General features: G+C 44.6%; 1 protein-coding gene across 1 annotated transcript in view; it reads right to left on the reverse strand.

Annotated features, from left to right (window-relative positions):
- Positions 1-26,318, reverse strand: part of RPN1 (ribophorin I) — a 937,203-nt gene that overhangs the window by 477,023 nt on the left and 433,862 nt on the right. The window lies entirely within an intron of this gene.

Consider the following 26,318-nt stretch of genomic DNA (forward strand, 5'->3'; position numbering starts at 1 on the left):
ACATTTCACTACTGATGGACTGAGGACCACTCGTGAGGGATCAGAAGATATCTGCAGAGTCTGTCTGCCAAACAATAGGTTTGCCCTGGAATGAGAGTTACAACTAGAAGATGGTATGAAGACATTACCCACTCCCTCCCTGCATAGGGGTAAGAATGGGTTCCTCCCTGCTTGCTGATGTACCAGACAACTGATATGCTACATGCTAAGTGTACTGCAATAGTCCCCAGAGGAAGGGCATCTTGAAAGGTTTGCAACGTTAGGAGGACTGCCCTCATCTCTAGGACACTGATATGCAACTTGGCCTCATGGAGCAACCATGTGTCTTGGACCATCTTCACACTGTAATGCCCTCCCCCACCCGAACTTGGAAGCATCCATGGTCACGGTGGCTAATAGAGGATTGTTCAAGAAATGGTCCGTCAAGGATAACATTGGCCAACTGGACCCACCAACTGAGATCACGCCTGCAGATGGGAGTCAGCTTGATGCAAAAAGACAGGGGAAGAGACAAGATGGACCACCAACTGGCTAGAGACCATTGTAGCACCGGCATGAAAAAAACTTGCTAAGGGAACTAACAGGATGGCTGCTGACAGACTCCAGAACCTGCAGGATCATTGGAACCAGTGGAGCTTGTAGTGCAAGGATCTGTTGTACCCAATTCCTCAGAATGGTCACTCGATATGGAGGGAGAGAAGCTATCTGATCCCTTGCATTGAGATGTGTGCCTATGAACTCCAAATTCTGTACTGAACAATATTGGACTTGTTCATGTTTATAGTGATACCCAGTGTGGGAACTAAGTGGAGTAAGTAGTTCCTGGCTTGGATTTAGTTGATGCTTTGTGGGAGCAGTTAGGAGCCAATCGTCCAAATATGTAAACACTTGGAATCCATGGAGCCTCAGGTGAGGGGCTACCACTGCCATGCACTTGGTGAACATCCGAAGGAGCTCTGGTGAGACCAAATAGCAGTGCTCTGAAATGGTAGTGATTGGCTCCCAGACAGAAGCACAGACATCTCCTGGAGCATCTATTTTGATCTGATAGTACGCATCCTTGAGATCTACTGAGCACATCCAGTCATCCTTGTGCAACAGAGGCAGAATGGACTGGACTATAACCATTCAGGATCTCGCCTTCTTGACATTCATTTAGCTTGCTGAGATCCAGAATTGGTCTTAGGTCCGTTATCTTTTTTGGCAATAAAAAGAAGCAGGAGTAGGTTCCGAATCCTCTCTGTTCGGCGGGGACCTCATCGATGACTCTCTTTTGTAACAGTTGTTGAATTCCCTGTGCTGCCTGCTTCCTTTGACCGGGTGGCACATCAGGCAGGGCTCTGGATTGCCAAGGCAAGATGGGAAAAGGGAATATAACAGTTTCTGTATATCACCCTTAGCACCCAACTGTTTTGGGTCAACTGGGTCCAGGCTTCAGGGTGCAAAGCTAATAGACTCCTAACTGCCTCCACAGATGGACAGTCGGGCAGCACTTCAGGAGCACTGCCAGGACTTACTGGAAGGGGGTTCCTGAAAGCCCTGGTTCTGCAGACCCCCTCTCTGCCTTTAGGGCAGTGTCTGCCATCAAATCCTCATCCTCTGGAGGAGGATTCTCCCCGCGAGTCCTTGAAAGGCCCTTGGGACATTCCAGAACTACAGCTTACTACTATGCTGTTTCCAGAAGAAGGACCTCGGGGGGGGGGGTACAGTTGTGTACCTACCATAAATGTAGATGTTAGAGTGTGTATTCTGTTGCAGTCATTACACTTGGGTTATCCTGCTGGCAGGCTACCTGCAGTCGGTCTGAATTCCAAAGTCCTGGTCCGGCATCGGTTGCTGTCGCCTCTTCCCTGACGTCAGTGCGCCAGGGGTATACAAGATGCAGCCGATGCCATTTTCTTCAGTTTTTCTTGCCCCAGATGTCAGGTGCCCCCAAAAGGGTAGGCTATACACACATTGCTTATAAAAAGCATACACTAAAATAAACAATACCTTCTTCTACAAGCAAATACACCACATAGGTTGTATAGGATAGAGAAGTACAGATAAGTCCCAGCAAAGAAAGGGGGATGATGGGTGGGTAACCTGGACTGCAACAGTGAATACACTCGACCATCTACATTTAAGGTAGGTACACAACTGTACTATGTTCATTGTGTTTCACTGCTGCAGTCATTACACTTGGGTTGAATCCCAAAGCTGAGGTTGGGTGGCTGGGTCTAAAGAGAATTAGAAGTGGCTATGAGGCCCTGCAGAACTGCAGTGGCAAAGCCTGCTCTGGATTTAGAGTAAAGAGGTAAGTGGTAGTGCTTGGTAAAAGTGTGCACTGAACTCCAAGTTGCAGCCACCAAAATTTCCTTGGTTGGTACTCCTCTGAGAAAGACTGCTGATGTGGCTGCTGCCCTCGTAGAATGTGGCCTAATATTCTTAGGCACTGATTTGCCATGTTGTGCATAGCAGAAATGAATGCAGTGTCCTATCCATTTTGAAATAGTCTGCTTTGAGACAGCCTTTCCTTGTGATCCTGCAGCATATGCCACAAAAAGTTGCTGTCTTTCTGAAAGCTTTAGTTTTGTCCAAGTAGAAGCGTAGCTGCCTGTGTATGTCTAAAGAATGCAGGAGTCTCTCCCCTTTATTCTGGGGGATTTGGATAAAAAGTTGGCAAATGAATGGTTTGGTTAAGAGCCACACTGGATACTACCTTTGGCATAAATGCTGGGTTTGTCCTTAGAGAAACCCTGTCCGGATGGAAAATGATAAAAGGTTCCACTGCCATTAATGCCTGTAACTCTGAGACTCTTCTTGCTGAAGTTATTGCTAGGAGCAGCGCTGTTTTCCATGATAAGAATTTTATCTCAGCTGTATTGGCTGGCTCAAAAGGAGGCAGTGTGAGCTTTTCCAAGACAAAGTTGAGGTCCCATGTAGGTATCGGTGCTCTCCTTGGGGATTTTAGGTTTTTGGCACCTCTGAGGTACTGCCTTCGCAGTGGATGTGAAAAAATAGGAGGTTCTGTATTGTAATGAGCTGAAATGGCAGAGGCATGGATCTTAATTGATGAGAAGAATAGGCCTTTGTCAAGCATCTCAGTTAGGTATTGTAAAATCTGAGGAATATTTGGAACAAGCGTTTCAATTCCTTGTGCCTGATTCCAAGCACAGAATCTCTTCCATTTTTCTGGTGCTGGGCCTCCTGTCTTCCAAAATGACATCCATAACTGCTTTAGTGTGTTCTGAGTGGTTATATTATTCGCCATGCAGCCAGATTTAAGGTTCTGAGTTGGCTGTGCAGGATCTGACTGTTTTGTTGGGTCAGAAGATGAGGAATTTAAGGTAAAGTCCAGGCTGAGCCTTGAGACAAGCTCTTTAAGATTGGGTACCAATGCTGGCGTGGCCACTCTGGGGCAATCAGAATCATTTTTGGCTTCTCTTGTCTGACCTTTAGGAGTACCTTGGGGAGGAGAGGCAGTGGAGGAAAGGCATAAACTGTCGGGGTTTTCCAGCTGAATGACAGAGCACCCACCTTCCATGCTTGTGTGTGATAAGTCCTTGTGCAGAATCTCTGTAGTTGGCAGTTGTGGGGGGAGGCAAATAGATGTCTGGGCATCCCCATTTCCTTGTTATCATGCTGAAGACTTGTGGATCTAGTTTTCACTCTTGAGGGTCCATGAGGCTTCTGCTTATTTAGTCTGCCAGAGTATTTGTCTTTCCTGGCAGGAAATGTGCCTGCAGATGTACTTGATAGGTCAATGCTGTGTTCCACAAAGTCATGGCTTGCCTGCAAAAGGGGTAGGAATGTGTGCCCCCTTGCTTGTTTATGTACCACGACTGTAGTATTGTCCGTCTTTAGCAATAGTTGCCCTGGATGAAGTAGGTCCTTGAAGGCTGTCAAGGCATTCTGTACAACTAGCATCTTTTTTTGATTGATATGAAGATGCATTTGGTTTGCGGGCCATGTGCCCTGAATACATTTTCCCACCATGTGTGCCCCCCAGGCATAATCCGATGCATCTGTTAGTGTCTGCCTGGCTGTGGATAAAGTGAATGGCTGTACCTTGTTGTGGTGGCAGGCCAGTGCCCACCATCGAAACTCTTGTTGCAGGCAGGGAATGAGAGTAATTATTATTTCCAGGCTGTGGCAATGTTGAGTCCAAACAATTTTTAGATACCATTGTAGCTTCCTCATATGCAGTCTTGCATATGGAATTAGCAGGATGCAGGATGCCATGAAGCCCAAAGCCTGCAGAATTTTTCTTGCAGGTAGCTGGGTCTTTGTTGCCATCAATTGGAAGTAATGAGTCAGTTGCCTTTGTTTGTCTGGCGTGAGATAAGCCATCTGGGCAGTTGTACTTAAGCTTGCACCCAGGAATATTAACTCTTGAGAGGGCACTAGTTTTGATTTCTTTTCATTTACTGTGTATTCTAGACAAATTAGTAATCTTTTTACAAACGCCAGACGCTTTAGTAGAATGTCCTTGCACTCTGCTTGAATAAGGCAGTCATCCAAGTAGGGATATATTTGAATTCCTTTTTGTCTGCAAAATGCAATTACTGGTGCCAGGCATTTTCTGAAGACCCTGGGCGCAGTAGATAAGCCAAAGGGCAGTGCAGAGAATTGGTAGTGCATTGAGCCAGCTATGAATCAAAGGTATCTTCTGCAAGACTGTCTGATTGGGACATGCAGGTATGCCTCGTAGGTCCAAAGTAACGAGCCAAGCCTTCTTGCCCAGCATGGGCAGACGTTGCTGCAGTGTCAACATTTTGAAACGTCCAGGAAAGTATTTAGAGTAGACAGGTCCAGTATTGGTCTCCATGCTTTGTCCTTTCTGGGTACCAAGAAAAGTCTTGAGTAAAATCCTTGTCCCTGCTCTTGCTGTGGTACTCTTTGAATAGCCCTCATATCCATGAGAGCAGAAATTTGCTTTTGTGCCTCTGCCCATTGATTGTGTGGCAGGTCTGGCATACCTTTTGCCCTTGGGAGGGTGTGAAAGTGGAACCTGTAATCCTGAGAAACAATATTCAGTACCCATTTGTCCTGGGTGATCATGTGCCAATTTTGTGAGAAAAGTGCTAGTTTTCCCCCTAAGGGTGCTGCCAAAAGATAAGTGCTTGGCATTGGTAGTGGGAAGTCACTGGGACTGTTTCCTATATGGTTGTGATTTGTCTTCTCCGCCTTTGGAGGCTGAAGCACCCCATTGTTTAGGCCTGTATGAGCCTTGGGGCTGAGATCTGCCTCTAGGGCGTCTGCATCTGCCTCTTTGTGGCCTGTCTGACACTGGAAAGGACAAATTTTTAGTAGGCCAGTTCCTGCTAAATCTGGGTGGCTGAACCTGTAAGAAATCCTTTACTGTCTGCACTGATTTAGCTTTATCCTCCATTTTCTTTAACACCTCTTCTGCCTTAACACCAAATAAAGTATCATGCTGTAACGGAGCATCCAATAATTTTGCTTTAACATGATCAGGTAGACTCTGTTCCTTTAAACCATGCATGCCTTCGAATGACAGAACCTGTAACTGCGGCTCTGCGAGAAACCTCTAGTGAATCAAAACCACATTGCAAAGTATGCTTTCCCACTTGTTCAGCTGCATGCAATAAATCCTGCATTTCCTTGTTTTCAGGACATTCAGAGTTTGTCAGCATTTTCTGTTTTAGCAGAGACATTAGGTATTGCTGACATTTAAGCATGTGAAACTGGCAGTGCAAAGCCCTTACAGCTAAAGTAGCAGAGGTGTAAACTTTTTTCCCCCATCTGTCCAGTGCTCTAGAATCCCTATCAGAGGGAACAGGGGTTTTTGCAGTGTAAGCCTTGTCCCCTTTGGGACCCCGAGATATAGTTTCTGGATCAGCAGCAGGGCTTTTATAAAGAAATTTATGAGAGTCTGGAACTCTGTAGTACCTATCTGGCTTAACTGGTGCAGGGGGTAAAGAATCAGGAGACAGACTGGATTCAGAAAATACATTATCTACAATGTCTAGCACAGGAGGGATAGCAAGATGGTCTGTGCTGAGGCAATAAAAGAAAGTCTCTGAGCCTTTTCTTGGATTCTGAATAATCCTGGCTCTCCCAGTGGAAATGCTCCCTCATGGTGTGCAGGGTTTCCCCAAAAGAGTAGTCCTCAGGAGGAGAGGCTGAAGGGATAGATTCTTCAGCATCAGAGTCCTCATAGGGAGGAAGAGAATATCCCTGTTCTGAAGAGGAATCAGAAGAAACAGAAACCTGGTCAGAGGAGTTAGTCAGTGTCTTGCCTAGGCCTTTTATCAGGAGGGGGATGGGAACCCCTGATCAAAGTAATTAGGTCCTCAGCCAATTTAAGCATCTGTTTCTTAGGCATGGATGACTGTCCAGGAGAATGCTGTATTTGTTTCTTTGTCTTTAAAGGTGTTTTAGACTTTGCCTTGGCTGCTGAAGTGGTCTTGATAGTAAGCTGTGTAGGTCTGAAAACACCCTCAGAAGCCGATGCCTGCTCAGCGGCTCCGGACCCATCTGAGGGAATAGTTTCCGTAGGCCCAATACCTTGAGTTTCCAGAGGCCTAGTTGTCTCCACGTGGGAGTCAGAGGCAGCCTGTGGCTCTGAGGTAGCGGGTGTCAGGGGCTGCGAAAGCGCCTCACTGAGAACCGGCGACTGGCCTAGAAGAGGCTTCGTCGTCAGTTTTGGACCTCGGATGCCTGTCCTTTTCTTTTTCCTTGCGCTTTTTATGAACTCCGGTCATCGGTTGTTCCAACGGCATTATACAGTTAAAGCTTCGGCCAAAGTAATGTAAAGCAAAATCGAACCGACGCTTAATAGTGCGTTGGTTGAATTTAGCACAAAATTGACAACTAGCAGCGTCGTGGTCAGGGCCTAGGCAAGGAATGCAGTAAGAATGAAAATTCTTATGAGGTATCTGCTTCCCACAAGAAATACAACTGTTAACTTTTACTGACATCGATCTGGAGCAAGAAAGTTTCCCCAACGGGGTACTTAGCTTTATTGAAGACTTCCGATCTGAAATTCAATTTCGAAACTCTCAGGAGTCGGCCGACCATCACTTGCGAACTGCTTTTGCTTCGGGCACCGTGCAGCAAGAAAGACTGGAGAAAATGGCGTCTGCTGCATCTTGTATATCCCTGGCACACCGACGTCAGGGAAGAGGCAACAGCAACCGACGCCGGACCAGGACTTTGGATATCAGACAGACTGCGGGTAGCCTGCCAGCAGGATGACCCAAGGGTAATGACTGCAACAGTGTAACACGATGAACATCGTGATTCCAACAGCAGAAAGGGTCTTCCCGTCCTTTTCTCTGCGGGTAAGTGTGTCTCTAACCGGTGGCCCAAAAAGAGAAGAGCCATCATAAGGGGCACTGACAAACAACACCTTAAGGAGCTCCACAAAAATCACACATCCTCATCCAGGCATGCCACCTTAGGGAAAGGAAAGAACTGGCTGCAGGCAAGATGCCCTCCCTGGTACAGGAGATTAACCTCATTAAGGAAATGGCGAGAGATGAAAGAGTGGACAGCTTGGGAGAAACTTTCTTAACCTCCTCCGCAGGCATGGATTCAGAGGGCAGCAGAGAGTTCCTTAATCAGATCCCTCTGTAGCAGAGTGAAATGAGCTAGGTAATTTAGCAACCTCAGCACAAAGGTTGCCAAGGCATAAACACCCTTCTCAATTCTGTCCAACTCTCTGGACTCCTTGTTTGGCAGACGGACGTTGGCAGTTTCTTCTGCCAGCTCTTCTTTCTTGGTGGCCGCTGCCACCATGACAGCATCAACCATGGGACCCTTGCTCCAATGTTTCCTGTCTGAAGGGGGCACTAAAAACCTATTGGGCCACTTAGGAATAGGCGGTTTGGTGTCTGGCTCCTTCAGCGCATGGTGAGATATTAAGTCCAAGAGAGGATTTGCAGGGGGGGGGGTGATGTAGATGGACCTGTCTCGAACACCTACAAAAGAAATGACTTCACAGGAAGGGGGCAGGGCAGGCCACCCACCCTTCCGCTTTAGGGTCTCCAATATGTCTCCAAAGGACACATCTTTGGGTGTGGATTTGGGGGACCCTTCCCCCTCATCGAAGTCAGTATCCTCAGTTATGGACTCCAAGGGGGAGTAAACATGCCTCCTTTTACACATCCTCTTCAGAGGGGCTTCCACAGCTGGGTGTTCTGGAGAAGTATCAGAAGAGGGGGAGCACTCCTGAGCAGGGATATCTTGAAGGCTGCTAGGGACGAGACGACTTGCGGCAGGATGCGAGAGAGTAAGGCCTGGATCCGATGGAAGTACAGAGGTGGATTGAGGATCTCGTACAGTTTAATCTCCAACTTGGGAGAAACCCTCTCCACTACCTGAAAAGCTGAAGGACCTGACAAAACCCTATCAGTTCTCCAGGAGCTGAGACTTCCAAGGAAAAATGGGATGGACTTGTACTGGATCCACAGCCCCAAAAGGGATAGGACCCAAGTTATCTAGTGCCGAAGCACCCAACAGCATGAAAGACTCAGAGAAAGAAGGAGACTATCCCAATCTCCCGGACCCTGCACCGATGCCACGGCTCCCAGACTCACTCTGCTCCTAAAGGATCAGAGCGGGGCTCGTCAAGGGCATTTGCGGTATCAGGAAAGCAGGAAGGGACCTCTTTTTGGACTCCTTAGTGGAAGCCAAAGTGGCAGAAACCTGGGAAGGGGTCTGACCCTCAGAAGGAAGAAGCCCCCTTAAGGTAAGTGTGTTCCATTTGTCAGCTAAAGCCCGAGGGTTAAAAGCTGCACAGATGGAACACTCAGCAGTTAGATGATCGGCTCCCAGGCAGTACATGCACTCCTTGTGGGCATCTTGGTTGGGGATTTTATGCCCACAAGAAGTGCAGTGCTTAAAGCCTGGATCTGTTTTGTCTGCCATAGTCAAGAAGAACCTGCCAAAAATATCAGTTCAGAACCCACACAACACGGCTTTACTCTAAAACTCTATCTTAAACTTTAACTCTATCTTTCACTCTAAAACTTAAACCTTAAAGTTTAAGTAATAACAACTAATAACTTTTTTTTGGAGGAAAAACAGTGACAGGCAAGAGTCAAACACACACACACACACACACACACACACACACACACACACACACACACACACACACACACACACACACACACACACACACACACACACTAGAAGAGAGGGAGGAAAGGAAAAAGGCTAAAGGCACTTAAAAATTACTTAAAAACTAGCTAACAAATGGCAAATGAGATCTGAGGTAGTTGGGTGGATGCAGGGTTTTGAGGGTATTAGGGTGGAGCTTGAGAGTGGTATCCAAGTCTGTGGCAGTGACCGAGCCAGATCAGAGGTTCAGAGACCTTGTTCAGGAGGGTGAATGAAGCAGACATCAGATCTTGTGGTTAGTTACTGGGGTCTGTAGTTCTGGTAAAGGCATCCTGGAGGGGTGTGTGAGAAGATCTGATAAGGGATCCAGTAGCCAAAGTGAATGAACTAATGGAAGCCAATGAAAGGGGAACCATACCTGTTGAGGCCAGAAGTGGGGCAATGAGGATTACTTTGGTCTTGCACTCCATTGCTTTCTGGATGAACTTGGGGATAAGGGAAATGGAGGGAAAAGGTGTAAAGGAGACCTTAGCACCAAGGATGGACTACAGCATTTCTCAATGGCTGATCTTGTGGAGGGTTGAGGGCAAAGTAACTTCTGCATTTGTTGTTTAGTTGTGAAGCAAAAAGGACACAGGAAAGTTGGCCCCACTGGCTGAAGATCTTTACTGCCACTGATGCACTGAATGACCACTCATGAGGCAGTAATATTGCTCTGCTCAGCTTGTCTACTAAAATGAAGGATGTCCCAGGTATGTGTGTTGCTACTACAAAGTGGTTCAAAGGCATCGGCCATTGCCAGATGCTCATGGCTTCCGGGAAAAGAAGGCATGATCTGGTTCCACTTGTTTGCTGATGTACCAAACTATTGACATGTCGACTGAATGAATGGCAATCACAACCTTGAGTAGATGGGTCCTGATGTGGCTGCAATACAAAGAGGACTGCTCTTAATTTCAAGACAATGATGTGAAGGTTGGCCTCTTATGAAGACCACATTTCTTGGACTGTTCTCCCTTCGAAATGCACCCCCCACCAAAGAAGAGAGGCATTCATGACCACTGAGGCTTTGGGTACCTCAACAGAGAAGCATCTGCCCAGACAGAGTCGCATTAAATCCACCACTGAATATGGTTCTTGCAGATCTGCGCAAGTTGTACTCTGAAGTGAAGGGGATGAATTTTCTAGGACCACTCTACTGCTAAAGTCCACTACAGAACTCTCATGTGACATCTGGCTAAGGGGACCATCACTATGGAGGAGGCCATTAGACCTAGAAGTCTTAGTATCAGTAGAGCCTGGGGAGTGGTGATAATTCATTGCCTGAAGAGCAACTGATCTGACTTGTGTTGATGGTAGCTTTGCTATTTGAAGTACAGGGTTTATCTGGCAGCCTAAGAATTCTATGGATTGGGTAAGTTGTAATTTGCTCTTCTTGGTGTTGACAGACATACCCAGGCAGCTCGATTTTTTTAGCAAAAGTGACTGCTGTGTTTTAAGTAGATCTGTGAAGGTAACAGTAAGAAGTCAATCGACCATATAAGGGAAGTATTCCCTTAAGCCCGAGAAAGGCAGTCATTGCTGCCATTATCTTAGTGAACACCTGGGGGGGGGTTGTGTTGAGACCAGAAGGCAGCACTCTGAACTGAAAGTGATTGGCTCCCAACTGGAAATGGAGAAATCTCCTGGACTGCCTCTGGATGTTTATGTCACAGTAGGCATCCTGAAGATCTATACAGGACAATCATTCTTTCAGAGTAGCGGTAAAACAGACTGCATTGTGGCCATCCAAAATTTTGTCTGTTTTAAAAACTGATTTAATTCACTGATATCCAAAATTGGAATCGGGTCCTGCCTTTTTTTACAACTAAAAATAACTCCGAGTAGGCACCAGATTCTAACTGGTCTTGGGGGACAGCTGGATGACTCTCTTGACCAGCAACTTATGAACCTCAGTTGCTGCAGATTCCACCTGACTGGGTGGAATGTTGGCAATCCTTTCTTTTATTCATGGAGTTTCTACAAAGGGTATTATTGTATAACCTCTGGAAATAATACTTGGCACCCATGAATCATGAGTTATGTATTGCCAGGCTAGAGGATGTAAGGAGAAGTGTACATTGACTGCTTCCACACTGCAGCAGTTGGGCACACGTTTAGAGATGCTGGTAAGTTTTGCCTGTGAACAGACCGTGGAAACCTTGACTTTGCGGACTGCCTCTGTCCCTGGTGTGACAGCCTCTGAAATTGCTTTTACCTCTGCCGCTAGGAGGCCTATCCCTAAATGTGTCCTTCTAAAAGCCTTGAGATTTTTCGAAGCACATTTTCCTTCTCCCTCCGATTCCTGGAGAAGGATCTCAGAGGGGTTGAAAAACGGATTCCAACAGCAGACGAAGCATTAATGAAAGACGTTCTGAAGCTTTCTGCAAAGTCTCAAAGCCACATTCAGGCATGAAGATGCATCATAATGCCAGTACTGGCTGCAAGGGCTGCACCATCTGCTGCATTAGAAATCAGTCTCATGGCTACATTCAAGGTGGACTGTAAGGTAGACAACTAGGACTCCACACCTTTTTCAGCATACACTGGTAAGGTACCCAAAGGAGAATTTGAAAGCTCTTTAATCAAATCTCTCTGGAAATGTGTCAAGTGAGCCATATAGTTTAGGGCACGAATAGAGAATGTGGCTGAAGCAAATATCTGCTTCCCCAATCTGTCCAATGCTCTTGACTCCTTGTTAGGGGAATGAACACAGAAACCCTCCACAGATAATTCGCTTTTAATGGCTCTTGCTACCACCATGGCAACTACAGGGGGGAACCCTGGCCCAGAATTTCCTATCTATGGGGGCAGATAAAATTTTATTTAGGGATGGGGTCTGCCACATCAGGCTCCTTCCAGGCTTTTAAGTGACAAGGTAGATTAAAGGTTTGGGAGGATGGGCCACCCAAGACAGTGGAAGGGTCTGATACAAAGGCTTTACGAAACACTGACTCGTCAGGAGGAGCTTTGGTGGACCATCCCACTCACTGTTTCATCAAGTCTAGGATGTCTCAAAAGGAGACATCTTTGGGAAGGGAGGATCTTGGGAGAGCCTTCTCCCTCATCCAAGTCAGTGTCTTCAGTTACGGACTCAGGAGAAAAGTTGATATGCTTCCTTTTACAAGTCCTTTTCCAGGGAATGTGCCTTGGGACTCCTGAGGAAGACACAGTGGAATAGGATGAGGGACTCAAGGGTTGAGTAGTCTGAAAGCCTAAAGGAGCTATCTGTCCTAGTCTACCAGAATGAGAGGCGGCGGCTACAATCTTCAGAGGGAGTCTGGATGGATCCAAACAATGAGTGTACCAGATTGTCTTGGTCCAACCAAGGCCTTCTCCAAAGCCTAGAAAGCTGACTAAGCCACTGGAGCAGAAGAGCCAGCCAAACTAGAAAAATCAGAAGCCCTCTCGAATCCAATGGCTGAAGGCCCCAAAGAGGACCTCAGAACCTAGCTCTAGGATTCTGCTTGACATGAAAGCATTAGAGTCAATAGCGTGAGGGAAGAAGTCGAAGCCAAAGACTCAATCAAGTCATATGTTGGTACCACAGGAATGCTGGATCCGATAACAGGCAGGGTGGAAGGGACTGATTCCAGATCCTTTTTCAGGGACAGAGCCAGGACAACTCCCACCCAAATCACAGTCCTCAAAAACTCTCCTCATCATTCGGTCACCTTCGACCTCCATGTTCATGAGACTTCTAGTAGATGAGCAAGATATGGAGTTAGAAGCCATCGATGCAGGTTTTCAAAAGCATTTTCTGTAAAATTGGAAAATGAAGCCTGGAACTGATCAGTGTCAGAGTAAAGGATGACTTCGGATATGGAGTCTGAATCTGAGAACCAATCGGATCAGACTGTCTTAAGTACTTGTGGTGCCAGATGTGCAACAGCTGTGGATTTAGGAGACCTTTTCTTAACTTTCTCCAGACAAATCTCAGGCACATTATCCTTTGAATTCTCTTTAGTTTTCTCTCTCTTATTCCCTTCTCTCTCTCTCTTTGGGTTTCTCCTTTTTACCTCTCTTTTTCTCGGAGCAAGGGAAGTAAGTGGGCAACTTTGGGTCTGAGAACATTTTGGACCCTGTCTGGGGAGGAAGAAGGCCATTCAAAATTAGTTTTTCTTTACAGCTTTGAAAGGCTCTGGTGCCAAAAGCAACACAGATAGAACACAAAGTTTGAAGGTGACAGGACCCCAAGCAGTACACATACTGGAAGTGTGGGTCTTTTTTATGCCTGCAGGAACAGACTTTTTAAAACCGGAGGACACTGGAACCAAATACCTAAACTGTCTATAGATCTACTAATGCTATAATCAGAGGCTAAAGATACTAACAGCATGAACCCAGACAAACACTCCCAAACAGAAAAAACATTCTAAATACCTAAAGGGAGCCCGTTAATCTATAACAGTATGCCAAGTGTACACTAAATCCTAACCCTACTAAATGGAGGAAGAAAAAGCATATACTTATGAATAACGATAGAGCTCTCGGTCCATGTGTCTGGTTTACACAGGTTGCAGAGGAGATCCTAGGGAATTCAGGCAGGAGAGGGGAATTGTGGGTAGGGGAGGAGTTGCAGCTCTTGGATTCAAAGCATTGTTACAAGGCACTGAGGTCAGATCTGGTAGGATCCGACAAACACTTTAAATCAGATGAAAATACATCAGATCAGAGTTTTATACCTGACTCAACATGCCCCCAGCAACTGGTAAGGACTGAGAAGAATCCTAAGCAGTTAAAAATTAAACCTCCCTGGAATATTAGAGGCAAACACCAAAATGTAACGGCTAAGAAGATCAGCTCCTAAAGAAGTGATGTACCAAAGAAAGACCGATTCCTGCAACTACAGTCCAAAAACTAATTGCAGTACAAGTGTGGAATGATGTCCAAAGAGCAACAGCACAAATGTCTTCAACACACACACATACTTGAAGCAAACACTGGAAGCTCTCTTCCTCCAGTGCAATGATTTTTGACCAAAACATTTTGAATGTGTGGTTAGCATCCTAGCAGCGAGAGTGCACTTATTCTACTTGGAAAAGGGTCTGATTAGCTACTGCAAGACTCTCCTTATGTATCACAAAGGAAACAAACTGGTCTGTCTTCTGATCTCATCGTTCCTCTTCAGGTAGGAGCTTGAAGTGGTGATGCACATCCTGGGTAAGTACTCTCTCCTCCCTTGACATTGCACCAGAAGAAAAACTGGAAAATTAAAGCAATGACATAAGAAAACTTCTGAGACAACATTTGACCGAAAATATTGGTAAATATTAAAGAATACATGTATCCCAAGAAAGACTAAATATTGTTCCTTACAGAGGAAGTGAGGTGCTAAGATCTATGGGCAGTGGCAAATGCCCCCAGAAATGGCATTCTGCAGACAGACTGCTGGTGAAGGAGATCCTAAGGGAGAAAAATCACTAGTCTGGGCACATGTGTGGAAGACAGCAAAAGGCTTTGGGAAGGGTGTTCATCTGTTACATACTTGTCAGGACATAACCCATATAGTTAAGGCTACTGCAGCAGTGACTTCATAAATATCTTCCTTATACCCTCAATTCTGGTGGCCAAACCACCATTTAGGGAAAGGTGACAACTACACTTCCCTTTGTGTCCACTGGTGCCTTATCGATAACTTCTTACTACAAGACATTCTTTTGTACAAGAAAGCCTCATGTTCCTTCTAAGCAATTTTTCATCCACAGTATAAATAAATGACCCTGACTGCCTACACTTCTTCAAATCACATAGCTCTCTTTTTCACTGGACCTCTGCTAATTTCTCACTCTTTCTCCTTCCACCTGGACATGATTCTCAGGCACAAGTAAAGATGCAGAGGCAGGAATTCTCCTTAATCTATGATGCATCAATAACATAGCACGTAAAAGACAAACATCTAGCAGTTTTCTATACTGCAAAAAAATGCACATCTATACAACAGCATCTATTCATGTTCTCTGATTTTGTGAGGTCCCCGGGAGTCTGCACTGCCCCAGGGCTTGACAAATTGTGGGAGTTTAGGACAACATGCATGCAATATAAAGTACTGAAAGATGTATACTATGTACCATTACACACTACAACTACATCCATCAGGAAGTCCATGCCTTGAAAACATAGCTTTCACTGCACCTCTCCTTACAATATCCAATACTGCAACTTTTCAAAACTTTAAATAACAGTCAGCACTGATGAAATACACAGTCTTGATACTGAAACAAATCTATTCAAACTTCTAGATCTTCCTCAAAGTAAATAAGAAATCTGCTCCAGCAGTGGACAGTTACTATAATACGCACTACACACAACACAATTCAGAACCTCTTGTTCTATTTGAACAGATGCACTTAAATGCTTTGCATCTGTTGACCATTAGCCAGTCCACCAATACTCTAGTGGCCGGTTTGCTCTCACTCAACTAACAGCCTATCATTACAGGCAGTCCCTCGGGCAACCATCAAGGGTTTTTAAATGCCCTAGCTCCCCCATCCCCATGGCAGCATTGACACATGGGTGTCCCACAACACTGGCTACTGGACACAAGTGATTCTACCTATATGGTTAAATGAAAACTCCAGGCCTGAACACATTAAAACTGAAAGGCTAGTTTTTTATCCTTGCAAAATCAGCCTAGCCACCTGCTGTTACACGAATGCATTAAAAAGTTCTACATTTCTCACGTTCCTTAGCATAGGCCAGGGAGGCCCATCCCCCGTTTTTTTGTATCGCATCCTTTCAGTTGGAATTTGTTTCCACCTTCATGATGTACTTCAAAAAAACACTGGTAAAGAGGTAGCACTCCAAAAGACCAACCAAAATGTTTTAGCGTAAAACTATTATTCCGCTATTCGTCCTAAGACTTCGAAGCGGAATAATAAAGTGTTTTATGCCAAAACGTTTTGTTGGTCTTTTGTAGTGCAACTTTTTACCAGTGTTTTTTTTTTTTTTTTAAGTTGGAACTGTTTCACTGGTTTTTGTCAGTTTTTTTGTTGGTCTTCATGACGTACCTTCAACACAGTCAAATCAGTAGCTCCCTGTCCTGAAGTTACACCCACACGGTGACACAAACATTATCAAGAGTGGCCAGGTTAACAGCTGCTATAAATTACTGCATATGTTGTTGTGAAACTGTATTACAACCACCGTTTCCTTCAGGACTGAAAACATTATAGGAGCAAGTATTTCCTCCAGTGAAACTGCAGCCGAACTACTTGAAAACTAACCTCATGTGCACCAACTGTTTTGGTAAGTTCACTGCAAAATGTTTTAATGCATACATATCTGTGCCTCCAGTTAGACTGTGTGTTATTAAACATTTTCTTGGTTTTGTTCACTGGTTGTAGCTGAATATTTATAAAAACTGCTACCACAAATCGGTCCCCAACCACTGTGTCATGCCTCTCAATCTCTTTGATACTTGGTTTCACTGTTTGTTTTCCCTGTATTTCTCCTTTTTCCTCTGTTGTTCTTATACCTCCCTGCATTCTTCTACTACACATTTTCTACCATCAGACTCCTGCCAACAGTCACTCCCCTGCACACTTCCACTTCACATTTTCCACCCTCAGACTCCAACTTGCACACTCCCCTCTGCACCCTAACCCACCCAGAGACCCTCACATAATTTTATCTCAAGTCCATTATCACTAGTAGCTCTCACCAGCAATTACTTCCCCATACCCTACACTCCCCATTACATATATACCCCCCTCCATACACATCAATACTTGTCCAGATCTTTGTTTCACTTACTTGGGTGCTTTCTTCCCTAACCCCTCTTTTCTCTCTCCTTTTTTTTATAGGTTGGCAATAACTCCACATCGACAAAGCTCACTGACCTACCCAGCCTGGAACCACCTGCAGCAAAGACACTTCGTGGGTGCCTCCCTCCATTTATAAAGACTGTACAAGCATGTCCTGCTAAATGCTCTAGTTGATACCTGAACTGTAGCTCTTGTGTAGGCTATTTACCTTGCACATATCCAATTCTACCGAAGTTACCTGCTTTACTGATTGTTTTCTGCGATTTCTCCGTGGGTGTAGCCCTGCTCCATTCACCTTCACTGCGCTCAGGTTCACTTCATTCCCCTACCCTGCCCCCATTCCCACCCACCCCCACTTCAAGTACCCTTATACTGTCCACTCCCTCTCCTTCCTGTCTACTCATCCACACACAACCCACTTCCTGCCTAAAACCACTCCCAGCCTTACACTAGCCATAACTGAAATACATCACTTCCTATTTTCAACTACTCCACCCATTTTACAACTTCTCCTCGTTCACTAATACGCTACTCTTCTTTACCACTCCACTACTTATACTTCTCTCTGTTCTAACCTCTCATCACGCTCACCTTTGCCGACCTGATATATATATATATATATATATATATACTCCCTTACCACAAGCACCTCTGGAACTCTTCATACTACTTGCTCCTTTTATCTCCCAATGTCTCCAACTTCTCCACCAACTGTCTTCATAAACTAACCATACTTCAGAACTACCCACTCGACTGCAAATCCAAATCTAAATTCTACAACCATCTCTCACCATTTGCTAAGGATATATTCCTGTCTGGTGATGTCCACCCCAACCCAGGTCCCCTCTCCCCACAATATACACCCCACAAGACTCCCTCCACCTCCCCCTTCTCTCATGCTTCACACCATCCTTATCCTGCCAATCAATACACATCTTTACACAAACACTTAACTATCTACTCACTAAACATTTAAAGCCTTACTAATAAAATCACTGAGCTACACACCTGGATAGCACATACCTCCCCCCTCACATTCTATCCTTATCTGAACCGTGGCTCAAACCACGCATCATTAACAATGAAATTCTCCCTCCTGCCTATAACCTTAACCAGGTTCCCCCAAAAAAGGGGGTGGAGTAGCCATCCTCTACTCTGATGGCCTAAATCTCTCTCCTGTCTCCATCCCTATCCATGTCTTCCACCCAGCTGAACTAATCATCCTAAATTGCAACCGTAACCCACACAGGAAATTTGCTATAGCTTATATATATATATATATATATATATATATATATATATATATATATATATATATATATACACACATACATATATATACATATATATATACATATATATATATATATATATATATATATATATCCCCCCATGGAGATCATATCCTCACCCTAGAAAATATCCTATATTGGTTTTCCCGTAACATACACTATGAAACCCTCATCCTTGGAAATGCCAATATAGACTGGTCCAAACTTACAACGGACTCTCCACAATTTAGTATAAACCTACATGGATTCCATCAACCAATAATATCTCTCACCTGCTTCCAAAAAACCTCATCTTCCAGCTCTACTATTGACTGGATTTTCACTAACTCCCCCAACCTCCTACCACAGCCAACCTACTCTACCAGATTCCTTAAGTGATCATCTCCCCACCTCATTTCTAAGACATTCCACCCAGCCACCCAAATCAGACCTTTACAGTGACCGTCGTAAACTCACTAACTTTAATATCACCCAATTCAACTCCATACTGTCTAGAACTGACTGGTCCATCCTTAAGCATATCACAATGCAGTGAGTAAACTTAATAGCATTTTCCTGAACACTCTCAACTCCCTTGCCCCACTCCAGGAAAATTAGGATCAAACCAAATTACGCTCCCTAGCTTACTGAAGATACTAGATCCCTTATGCACAAAAGATATAGTGCTTAGAAAGTTTGGGTTAAAACAAAAGGACTAGCCCTGCTGCATAAATAGAGAACTAGGGAATCTTGTCAAGAAACATCTCAATAAGGACAAAAAATCCTACTATAACTCTGCCCAACTAAATATCAAATCCAACCCATGTACATTCTGGTCTACCCTTAACAAAATTCCTTCTCCAGGTTGCCCTTCCAATCCCCCTCCCCTTTCCCAAATAAATCTTCTCTGGAAACCTCTACCCTCCTCAAACATTTCATTGACACAATCCAAAAACTCTCACCCTCCAACTCTAATACAGCTACTCCCCCTATCCCTCACAACCCACTCAACAAAAATATTCTCTCCTTTCAACCTGTTCCCACTTCCTGCATCAAAACACTTCTTCTGAAGCTTAAACTCTGCTCTCCCTCCTCAAATCTCCCTCCTACCTTCCTCAAATTAGCAGCTGAATCTATAGCCTACCCTGTATCCATTCTTATCACTAGATCAGTTCAAGAAGCTACAGTTACTTTCATTTGGAATTCCTTCTTTACCATTCCCCTGCATAAAGGAGGAAACTCAACTGACCCATCTACCTACAGTCTCATTGTTAGCCTGTTCCCTCTCTCTAAAATACTCCAAAAATACATTCAATCACAGCTTCTCAACCATCTCCTCCAACACAACTACTCAGCATGTTTTCCGGCTTAACCACAGCACAGCTACAGCCCTCCGATCATTTACTCATACTGTTGCTGAGACCCTTTATAACAACCAACTCATATCCTGCCTCTTTGTTGACCTACCCAAAGCTTTTGGTACAGTCTCTCATTCTATACTGCTATCTAAACTTGCTAAACTCAACCTATCTGCTACCTCCCTAGCCTGGTTCTCTAGCTACCTCTCTTATAGGCAGCAATCTATCAGATGGCTCTCATCTTGCTCTCCATACATTCCAGTCCCAGCAGGGGTTCCACAAGGTTCCATCTTGGGTCCCCCTCCTGTTTAACATCTTCGCTAATGAACTATACACATCCTACAAAGACTCCTCCCTTATCCAACATGCAGATGACTCAAATCTCATCTCCATCAATATCGCAGAACTCCATACCCTAACCCAAGACATTTTTCTATCCACTGAAAAGTGGTTTTCTGATAACCTACTCATCCTTAACCCTAAAAAGACCAAACTCTTACTCTTTCTTCCATGTTCTCTCTCTCTCTTCATAAATCAATCTTTGCTATTATATCCTCCATTAACACTATCATAAAACCTGAACCCCACTCAAAGTTCCTAGGTGTCATCATTGATGACTAACAAATTTAACCCACACACAGTCTAATGTATAAAAATAAACTCACCAGAAACTAGGCTTGCTACATCGCAACAAAGACATTTAAAGTGGAACAGCCTTAAAAGACTACCTGCAAATATATAGAGCAGAGTATATTTTTCTGTATTATAGAGCTAAATTGTTGCTTAGATATCTGTTGTCTTAGTGTTCTGCAAATATACAGAGATCAGTATATATTTTTGGGTTTTATAATTTGCACTCTGATTCCTCACATCTCTGTTGAAACTTTCTTCCCCACCACCCTCATTGTGGTTTCTACTGCTTGTGTGTTAACTCAAGGTTCCCTTAATTTGAACTGTTAATAGCAGCAGTCTGCATTTAAAGTGGAACAGCCTTACAAGACTATCTGCAAATATATAGAGCAGAGTATATTTTTCTGTATTATTCTGTATTATAGAGCTAAATTGTTGCTTAGATATCTGTTGTCTTAGTGCTCTGCAAATATACAGAGATCAGTATATATTTTTTGGGTTTTATAATTTGCACTCTGATTCCTCAAATCTCTGTTGAAAAAATTTCCCACCCCCCCCCCCTCCCTGTTCTGGTGGTCATCTCTGTTGAAACTTTTCCCCACCCCCAACCCTGTTCTGGTGGTAGTTTAAATTTGGTGGCTTTTGCAGTGCCCGCCCCACTGTAGATTTGATCTAGAACACTCCCCCAGTCCCATCTCTTTACCGCATTCTACCTGATAAACCCTTTCTGCACTTGCTTTTAGTCCTTTTTAATTTAATTACATTTTTTCAAACTGTGTGTGGACTAATATTGCTACATATTCAAGTGTGCCAGCTTGCACTGCATGTGAATTGTTTTTACTACTGTTTTTGCTACTTTTCTGAAAAAAAAAAAATTGTAAGCCTGTTTCCTACCTTTCCTGTAATTAGTGTTCCAAATACAGATTTGCTGTATCCAGGACTATTTGTAAGCTTCTGAGCCCCCAAGCCTTACTGTGTTGGAGGGAAGCCTTCTAGCTTATCAGTGGGAGTGGTAAGCACTAGGTAACCTGTCTACCACATAAGGAGTGGTTCTGGCCCAGAATTTGTAGTTATTGGCCGTTTGGGTGGTCTTCCATCTCCCTCAACTTTTTGATTTGAAGGCCTGCATTTGCACTTGTTTCTGTCCTGTGACTCTTGGGCCCATCTCATTTGCTCAAAAAAAAAAAAAAAAAAAAAAAAAAAAAAAAATTCTGCTTTTACTGTATTTGTATTTCTTCCTACTTTATTTTGCTTTTGCGTCATCTTAAAAGTACTCAATTGTATTTATTACTGCCTGGTGTAACTCATTCTAAGCCTTTTAGTTTAAGCACTTCGGCTTCAGACCAGTTGTTTTACATTAAGAAGGTTTATGGTCTGCACTGTAGTGGCAGAACAGGTAGCTTACATCCTTCTAAGTTGTGAACTACTGATTGAGGGCTCAGTGTCTGTTATTCTAAAAGTGCATTAGTTCTGGTTTAAGCACTTGGGCTTCAGGCCAGTTATTTTACATTAAGAAGGTTCGTGGTCTGCACTCTTGTGGGAGGAGAGGCTGGACTCTGCCCTTCTGAGCTGGGAATTTCTGGTTAAAGGCTTATAGTGCCTGCATATTTGAACTGTTTCTTATTGAAATTGGTACACCTTGTTTGCTGTAGCATAGACTAGATCCAGGCCTGCTGAATCTAGCTTTATTTGTATGCTGCTTGTTTGTTTGCTTGTTATTTCCCTGAAACGCTAATTCCACCTAAAACGCTGCTTTTCAGCATTTCTGTGGATTCCTAGTGATATCTGCATTGCTTACTGTACTTATTTCCTTGTTTCACTTGAAAGAAAGTTACTGTTTGTCGTTTTTGCATTTAAGTTACCTGTAACACGTTGTATTTAAGTTACCTGGCACTTGCTCACTAAAGCAATTATATAAGTCAGCACTAAAATATTAAAAGCACTACACCCTCACAAACTCCCCTTGAGTACCTCGTTCCCCATTGGCCCTTTTTTTTCAATTATAAAGGAATTCCCAATACTATTCTAGCATGTCCAAAGGTCAGTTGTCAATCTCCTCTCTGGTTCAGCTGGTGAATCTGGGAATCTTGAGGCAATGTTACAACTGCCTCATGTACACAACCCTCTCCTCCTCCCAACAAATTCATGTGAGAGATGCAACCATATAGCCATACTGGAGGCTAACCTCTCTCAACTCAGTACTGGCGAAACCAGTCAGGAGGAGAAGGAAACCACACTCACTACAATTCCAGTCTCACATAGACCTACCACAATAGCAAACCAAACACAAACACACAAAAACATACTTGGAGGCTCTAAATAAAAATCTGCATAAGCAGCAGAGACCTCCAAAGCAGACACCCAAGCAACCGCTACCCCAAAACAAAACACGTGCAACACATAGCTCACAAAGCCAGTGTGCCGAACAGTCACAGCCCTTAAGGCTAAACAACACACCTGATACACTTGTAATAGGTGACTCTATCATCAGGCACACTAACGTCCCCCTCACCAGGCTAAACAAGGAGCAGGTCACGGTGAGCTGCCTGTCGGACACTAGGATCCACCACATAACACAAGCACTCAGGTCACTCCAAGGCAAGTACAAATATGACTCAGTCATTGTCCATGCTGGTGTGAAAGACCTGAGACGTACCTCCCTGGACTACATGAAAAGAGACAGAGGAGCTCTCTGAGCATGTAGCCCAGGTCGGTATGACCCTGACTGAGTAGCATCTTACCCTCACCAAGAACAATGCCACAATATGAAGACAAGATGATCAATTTCAACAATTGGCTTAAGTATTGGTGTCATTCAAAGGGGATCCAATGCCTGCCAGCCTGGGATGACATGCTCGACGAGCCACGATGCTTCGCTAGGGACGGCTTGCACCTGTCACCCCTGGGCTTTCGGATATTGGCAAAGGCTCTTGCTACCCCCATAGTGCCTTTTTTAGGCAAGGCTCAAAAGACAAACCCACCTCCATAGGTATCACAAGGGATAAGAAACTAAGAGTAATGCTACTCAATGCCAGAAGTCTAAACCTCAAGATGCACACACTCGAAACTCTCCTTAGCATGGAGAACATCGATATCTGTGCAGTAACAGAAACCTGGTTCAAGGATCCCGAGAGCACCCCAGCACTACCAGGTTATACCTCATACCATGCTTTTCGGCCCCAAAACTTGGACCGTACCACAAAAGGAGGGGAGTATCAATATTCGCCAAAGATACCCACACCTCCAGGTTGGTGGCACAGCACGAAGCATCAGAGACTATCCATGTGCAACTAACAGTGGGTAAAACTGCATTCCAGTTTATAGCCTGCTACAGACCACCCTCCCAAACCCAGGAACCCCACTCGGCCTTCCTGAGAACACTGGAAAATATGAAGGTCTCTCCAAACACCATTATATTGGGCGACTTCAACTACCCAAACATAGACTGGGAGCATTACTCTAGCTCCAACACCCTAGCCCAAAGGTTCCTAGAATTTATCCACTCAAATGCTATGGAACAACTTGTTACCACTCCCACAAGAGGGGAAAACATACTGGACCTGATCATCACCAACATGGGGACTCTATGCTCCAGACCAGAAGTGTATCCCTCACTGGTAAGATCAGACCATAAACTAATCTCACTGGATATTCACATCCCGACTCCAGCCCCTGCCCTGAAAACCACAGTGAAAAACTTCTCTAAAGCAAATTTCACACCCCTCAAAACCGAGGTGGAATCCTTCAAAGCCCCCGGGCCTGTGGAAAATACGGCCCAGACCACAGAATCCTTTATAAACGCATTCTATGAATACCTTCAGGAATGCATGGATCATGCAATCCCAAATAAAACCAAGACCCAATCCTCCAAAGGCAGACGTCCTGTCTGGTGGACCCCAGCCATAAACAAACTATACAATAGAAGGAGGAAGCTACTATATGATAGAGCAAAATCCCAAAAAGGGAAGGCATCTCTGATCAGTATTAGCAAAAAACTACGAGCACTCATAAAATCGTCTAAGGCCAGCTTCGAGAGAAAAATTGCACAGGACACGAAGGATAATCACAAGGCTTTCCTTAGTTATGTTAGGAACCTGGGTGGAAATTCCCAGATATGCTCAGAATTAGTCCAAAATGACAAAAAATACACCGAACCTACAGACATTGCCAACATCCAGCTGACAGGATCGGCGCAAACTTCTCCCCCCCCTCCACCAAAAGGGCAAATATTTATCCCAGCAGAGTGCTGCCCCCCTGACATCTCAGATGCTCAGGTAAGAGCTGCCCTCTCCAAAGCAAAAAACACAGCATCAATGGGACCAGACGGTGTCCCGGGCTGTGTCCTACATGAACTTCAAGAAGAGCTAAACCCAAACATAAAACTACTGTTCAATCTCAGCCTTACTACAGGATATGTACCCAAAGAGTGGCGTACAGCAACAGTGGTCCCTCTCCACAAAGGTGGTGCCTCAACGGATCCTGGAAACTATCGCCCCATAAGCCTGACTAGCTTGGTCTGCAAAGCTATGGAAAGGATCATCAAGGACCTCATAAATAAAGATATTGGGGATCTACAGACACTGGATCCTACCCAGTTCGGCTTTGTTAAGGGCAGATCCTGCCTCTTAAACCTGGTTGATTTCTTTGAAACAGTCACCAAGGCCATTGACGAGGGGAAGGTGGTCCACACAGCCTACCTGGACCTCGCAAAAGCCTTCGATACAATACCCCACTCGGGCATTATAGATAAGCTCACCAGCTTAAATATAAACCCCTATGTCACTAGATGGGTTGCAAACTGGCTCAAGGACAGAACCCACATGGTTTGAATTGCTGGAGCCATGTCAGACTCCAAACCAGTTACAAGTGGCATCCCACAAGACTTAGTCCTGGGACCTCTCTTGTTCGGTATATATTTCTCCGAGGTACAGGCCAACACGGAAGGACTGTGGCTGACTAAGTTCGCAGATGACTGCAAACTGGGTGCCACAATCGACTCTCCAGCCGACACAAGCATCCTCCAAAAGGGCCTCATAGAAACAGACAACTGGTGCCAGAGCCATGGCCTCAAGCTAAACGCCAAAAACTGAATAGTCATCCCCTTTGGCAAAAACAAAGTGCCCACAAATTACCACATAGGTGGTAATCCATTAAGTACAGAAGAAGTAATTAGGGACCTGGGGACCCAAGTTGATAGCAATATCTCATTTGACAACCACGTGGCCAAAGTGGTTAGAAAAACATTTTATATAGCCCACCTAATCATGAAGGGATTCGCATCTAGATCAGGGGAGGTCATCGTGCCTCTTTACTCATCCCTCATCAGGCCCTTAATTGAGTACAATGCCCCTTTTGGGATGTACCTTACCAGACACCTGCAGCAACTGGAAAGACCCCAAAAGTACCTCACCAAGAGGATCACAGGGCTCAAACAGATGCCATATGCTGCCCGGTTAAAGAAACTCCAGCTCTACTCAGTGGCATACCACCTGCTCAGAGGCGATCTGTGCCTGACGTATAAAGCCATGTCCAACCCGGAATTAATGGACATGCACCTCAGAAAATCCAAATCCCATCGAGCTACGTGCTCAAGAGACTTGAACCTCAGCACTGAAATAAATAGGACATGCTGGAGGGACAGATTCATAACCCAGAGGCTCCCTTCACTCTGGAATAAAATCCCAGTCCAGGTTAGGCAGAGTCCCTCATTGACTCTCAAGAGGAATCTTGATGAGTGGATGGGAGATTGTAGGTTTACCCCGGGTATCACTTCTGTGTCACTGTTAGACAGAGGCACAGTATACTAACCTCGAAAAAGGGCATAGCAAAATTAATTTAAAATGGGTGGCAAAAGCCAAACACACTCTGGCTAGGCTTATAAATGCCCTAGGGCAGATAGCCTAGTATGAACCTATGAACTTCCAATATTAGAATCTCCCTGGCACAGGCACTACTCCTCCCCTCCCTTCTCTATGCTTCCCCAGTTCTAACCAACTTTCAGTCCACAACCTTGACCAAACTTCAACAAACATTCCACAAAACAGCTAGATTCATTATGAACTCCCCCTTACAACTCGCACCACTACTTTGCACTAAACTCTCTTCAATGGCTTGAACTCCCCCAACAACTCCTTCTATCGCAGTTCCAAATACACTCAATGCTATGCAAACCATCTTCCTGC

This window comes from Protopterus annectens, chromosome 7.part0 (genome assembly GCF_019279795.1).
Source record: "Protopterus annectens isolate FY-2018-M chromosome 7.part0, PAN1.0, whole genome shotgun sequence".
Lineage (NCBI taxonomy): Eukaryota > Metazoa > Chordata > Ceratodontiformes > Protopteridae > Protopterus > Protopterus annectens.